Source organism: Macadamia integrifolia, chromosome 9 (genome assembly GCF_013358625.1).
Source record: "Macadamia integrifolia cultivar HAES 741 chromosome 9, SCU_Mint_v3, whole genome shotgun sequence".
NCBI lineage: Eukaryota > Viridiplantae > Streptophyta > Magnoliopsida > Proteales > Proteaceae > Macadamia > Macadamia integrifolia.
The window spans coordinates 40,694,318-40,700,116 of record NC_056565.1 but is presented as its reverse complement, the minus strand read 5'-3'; the positions used below and the strand labels follow the sequence as shown (position 1 = coordinate 40,700,116).

The following is a 5,799-nucleotide window of genomic DNA, read 5'->3' as shown; positions in this document are numbered from 1 at the left end:
TGAGGTGAGAGGACGGGCTAACTGACTAAAGTTCTTAAGAAACCTTCTGTAGAAGCCATCATGACCAAGATAAGACCAGACATCATTAATAGTTTGGGGGGTGGTAAATTAACAATTATATCCACTTTGGCTCTATCTACCTTAATTCCCTCTTTGGATACTATATGGCCTAAAAAAATCCCAGATTTAACCAAAAAATAGCATTTCTCCCAATTCAAAACCAAATTCTTAGATATGCACCTTTTCAAGGCTAGGGAAAGATGGTGAAGACATTCAGAATAGGAATTTCCATGAATCAAAAAGTCATCCATAAATAAGTCTAAGAATTTTTCAACTATATCAGAAAAAATGCTCATCATGCATTATTGGAACGTAGTAGGGGCATTGCAAAGCCCAAAGGGCATACGCCTGTAAGCAAATGTTCCATCGGGCATGTAAAAGGGATCTTATGTTGATCTTCTAAAGCAATTGGGATTTGATTATAGTTGAAATGTCCATCAAGAAAACAATAATATTCATGTCTAGCTAACCTCTCTAACATCTGGTCAATAAATGGTAATGGGAAGTAGTCCTTCCAGGTTGTCGCATTAAGTTTCCTATAGTCTATGCACACTCTCCACCCTAATTGGACATAGGCTGGAATCAGTTCTTTATTAGCATTGGGAACTATAGTAACACCAGACTTCTTAGGCACTATATGAACTGGGCTTACCCATTGGTTATCAAAAATAGGATAAATCTTTCCATGATCCAAGGACTTTAGGATCTCTTTCTTAATGGCTTCTCATCACTGGATTAGCTCTTCTTTGGAGTTCTATGGATGATTTGGAATCCTCTATAAGATGTATATGATGTTGCACAATAGAAGAGCTTATACCCTTGATGTCAGTCATGGTCCAACCTAGGGCTTCCTTATTGTCTTTTAGCACTTTAAGCAATTCCTCTTCCTGGATAGAAGTCAGATTTGAAGAAATTATTACCAGAAGAGTTTGGTCAGGCCCTAGGAAAGTATACCTCAAATTAGATGGTAATTCCTTAAGATCTAGCTTAGGAGGTTCAACTATGGAAGGTTTGGAGATGGGATTGGAACGAGGTCCTAAAGGCTCCATAGGTGTGTGAATACTCAAGACTTCAGAAAAAAAAAATTCACTATCATCATCCAACTCATCCGACTTTTGGAATTCTGAATCAAAACAATCTCAAAATTGGTAATTAAATCATCAGAAAAATCTAGAAAATCCTCAAGCATATTGATTTCTTCTTTTTCATATATGGTTGCTTACCTATCCTAAAAATTTTAAACTCAATAGTTTGATTACCAAAAGATAACCTTAGGAAACCATTCCTACAATTGATTAATGCATTACTGGTAGCTAGGAATGGTCTTCCTAGAATTATTGGGATCTCATTCTTGGTTGAGAAGGGCTTGATATCTAACACAATTAAATCAACAGGAAAAATAAAATTTTCCACTTTAAGTAAGACATCCTCAACCATCCCTTTAGGAATCTTAATAGATCTATCTGCCAACTGAAGAGTGGTTTCAGTGGTTTTCAATTCTCCCAATCCTAGTTGCTTATACACCTGATAAGGCAAAAGATTCACACTTGCGCCAAGGTTAAGTAAGGCATGCTCAATGTGGGTGTTGCCTATGACACAAGCAAAGGTAGCACTCCCTGGATCCTTATACTTGGTGGCTATAGGTTGAGTAATTATGGAACTAATGTTTCCTACCAAGAATGTCTTTTTGGGCACACCAGTGATACGTTTGTGAGTATATAAATCTTTCAGAACCTCAGCATAGGCGGGGATTTGGGATATGGCATCCAAAAGAGGGATGTTCACTTCTACTTTTTGAAGACTTATAAAATCTTGTCCATGGAAGCATTCTTTCTGTTTACCAAGTGATTAGGAAAGGGAACAAGTGGAACATAAGGACTATTAGGAATTTTCTCTTTTTCAGAAGAATCATTTTTAGCTTCCTCAACTAAATCATCTTTAGTTGCTTTAAGTTCATCAGACAAACCTGGAACAGGAGGTGCACTTGTGTTATCAACAGATGAGAGTTAATAGGAGTAATAGATGGGGAAGATTTAAAAATACTCTGTTGGTACTCTCGGCCACTCCTAAGGGCATAAACGACATTACATTGGTTGGAGGGGCCTTGTTGGGTCTGACCTTGTGCCACATTCAATGATGCATTAGTGGGTGCTTGTGAACTAACCGGCTGATGCCTAAGGTTAGGCTCTGGTTGACTGGGCAATATTTCCTTCTCCCTCTCACGTAGAATTAAGAAAACTTGGGTGAGTTCTCTCGTAAGATTTTGATGGTTTTTCATGAAGAGGGTCATATTCTTTTCTAAGTCACTTATTCTAGTTGCCTTTCCAGTGTTGGTAAACTCAAGGGGTTGCTGATACGATGACAGGAGAGGGGGCCTAGGAAGACTAGCCTGAGGTCCTACATTTGGCCTAGGAAAAGTATTAGGTCCAAAAGGCTGTTGTGCAAAGGGAGGTCTTTGAGGTCCAAGTTGACCTTGATTATGGAAATTGAAAGGCCCTACTTGGTTGCCCTTATTCTAGGAGAAATTTAGGTGATTTCTCCATCCTAGATTGTAGGTGTTACTATATGGATTATTCTAATATAAGGCATTAACACTTTCATTAGAAGTGCTCCCAGAGGTGTTGGGACATTCTTCTATGACATGTATAGGGGACTGGCACCAAGCACACATCTTAACAAAATTGACTAATGATGGCTCTCTAGGAACAGTAGCCTCAATCTTCTTGATTAGGCTATCCAAATGGGCTTCCTTGGCTACTATCCCATCCACAAAATATCCTTTCCATCCTATAGTTCTTTCACTTTCTTGGGTTGACTCCCACTCATGGGTTGTATCAGCTAGGCCAAGTAAGACTTCCCATGCCTCTCTTTCATCTGCAAAGGATGTGAATCCCCCAGGGTATATAGACTCTATCATTTGTTTAGTTGGGTAATCAATACCCTCATAAATAATCTGATATAAATGCCATAAGTCTATGCCATGGTGAGGACATTCTTGAAGTAGATCCTTGAATCTCTCCATAAGTTTAGAAAATGACTCACTAGACTTTTGCCTAAACTGGAGGATATCACTTCTAAGCTTATTGGTCTTGTGAGTTGGGAAAAAATTCTTGGGGAAGACAAATGTGAATTTCTCCCATGTGGTTATGGAATTTGTGGATAACCCATACAACCACTTCTTAGCTTGGTCTTTTAATGCAAAAGTGATGAACCTAAGCTTAACAACATCATCAGAAAGCTATTTGACTTTAATTAGAACACATACTTCTTCAAATTCCCTAAGGAATAGGTATTCATCCTCAAAGGACAGCCTATGAAAATGGGGCAACATAGTGATGAACTGAGATTTGAGCTCATAATTATTGCCCTGGGCTTGTGTAAAACTATGCAGAAAGGTTGGGCTATTCTAGTAGGATAGAACCTATCTTTCAGAGATTTAGGTGGAGGATTTTGCTGTTGATCTCCCATATTGAAAGGTACTAAAGAGAGTAAATGTATAGGGTCACTACTTGTTGGATCTCTTCTTTCTAACCTATTCCCACTATTACGTACCCACCCAGCACTTATGCAATAATAGAACACTATCAATAACTAGAATAAGACAAACCACAAACATAAAAGAATGAAAAATTTTTTGAAAACTTTTTTCTGATTTTCTTTTGTGAGCTTATCGGTAAGGATCTAGGGTTGCTCAGGTCAATTCCTGAGGTACTGCTATAGGGCAAAACCTAGCTTGGCCACCTCCACCAATATAATTATTATTGTAAATTGTTCTTCTCAGGAATTCAATAAAAGAAAAAAAAAAAACAAAACAAAGCAAACAAAACACTCTGATTTAAAACTTGTTTGATATTTAAAAAGTAACTACAAGCGTACGGATCAGTGTAGCTAACGGGTCAAACACTAGGAGAGCAGCCACTTTATTTTTGGCTTCTTAAAGTAATGTGAAAGTGAACTAATTAATTATAATGATCTACTTCTAACTAACACCCTAAACCAACGCATCTAAGAATTTAAATAATCAAACCACACAGATAAAAAGTAACTAAAATTAAAAACTAAAAATAAAGAGGATGGTTCTCAGGCCAGGAGAGGCAGAGCCAACGTATACACTAGCCGTGAACCTTAGGGGAAAGGGAAAATAATAAAGTCAAGATTGAAAGCAAAATCCTAAGTTAAGAAGGAAAGGGTACTCAGAAGAGGGAATGAGAGGGGGAAGAGAAGACTTATGAGAAGCCTACCTACCTGAACTTCAATACTTAAACTTGAAAACTTGGTTGAGATTTAAAATACTACCAGTATTAAAAACCAGATCTGGAATAAACCAAATCTGAAATTGTTAGTACTAGAAAAGACAAATTTGAACTTGAAAAACTGAACTTGAAAGAGATGCTCCATAGCTTGTTCTCGTCACTTAGAACTAGAAAGTAAACTTACAACTGAATAAAATAAAACCATGAACATAAAAGAAACTTGCATTTATTAAGTAGAACTCCATTACATAAGTGCATAAGCCAAAAGCAAAACCAAAGAACTAGAGAAGAACTAAACCTAGAGGACAAGAGAGACTAAAGAAAATCCTAAGAGAGAGTGGTCCACTCCTTGCTTGAGTGTGTTCCTTAAATAGGGGATGGGGGTAGGGTTAGGACAACAAGTTGGTTTCCTAGTTGGAATCTAAAATACTGAGGTGGTAGCAAGAGAGAGTGAAGCGATAAGAGAGAGAAAAGAGAGGGAAGAAAAATCATATGGAGAGGCAGAGGTATCCAATATTTTGGGGGTCCATCGATCCTTATTGGCATTTGGAATATTCCTTGTACACCTGGGACAACTACAAACAGGCTGGTTCTGCATCTCGATTCAGTTTTGAACCATTATTCTTTTTCTGGCTGAAAAGAATAATCACTTGTACGGGTGACCAAATGGATGTATACTTTTAATGCAACACGTCCATCTTGCTCAGAATTTCATCCTCTTCGCAACCATAAAAAGAAACAGGACCTCTTTACTTGTAAAATTGAAGATATAGAACCTGATAGTCCTTAAGGCCTTTAAAAAACAAAACCTGCAAAAAAGAAAGTAAAACCCAAGGTAGCTCCATTCTAAATATGTAAAAATGCATGCTTTACTACCTAAGATTTCACACATAAATGTGCTCATCAATTATCATATCCTCCTTATAGATAATTCTTGAAACCATTATCATATTTGTGCTCATCAATATCCTTATCAGGATGGTGGTTGTCTACCCACATGAAATGTCCTATATGGTACTTGATCATTAGAAAATCCAAGTACAAAATTGAAGTTAGATCAAGCAGAACTATAATTAAAGGAAAGTGTAAGCCAAAAAAAATTAAAAAAACAAACCAAAGAGAGTCCCCAAAGGTAACCACTCCAAGAAAGAAACGAAAGATTTGGCTTACATCCACAATTTTAAGACAATGGTGTTCTTGTACAGAGTTTATTGGGAAATCCTATATGATCCTCCCATTAGACAATGAATGTCTAACAAATGGAAGGACATAACAAAGGGTGCCACTCAATACCTAGAAGCATGATGCCTCTATGGTGCAAGCCAAGGTCCAGTTGGAAATAAGTCTGAGTTTAAATAAACAAAACAAGATGATAATTTACAAGTTAATCCACTATAGAAGAATCAAAACAGAGAGAAGAGAGGGTTTTAGTAAAACAAAAAAAAGAAAAAAAAAAACTCAATGTTGTTTACAGAATCAGAAGAGA

The 5,799-nt window shown here is 37.1% G+C and overlaps 1 non-coding gene across 1 annotated transcript; it reads left to right on the top strand.

The window, feature by feature from the left end:
• The first annotated feature begins 3,035 nt into the window (after positions 1-3,035).
• LOC122090223 lies at positions 3,036-3,142 on the top strand. The gene has a single exon (XR_006143464.1). It is a non-coding gene; the product is annotated as a small nucleolar RNA R71 (small nucleolar RNA).
• Positions 3,143-5,799: the final 2,657 nt, after the last annotated feature.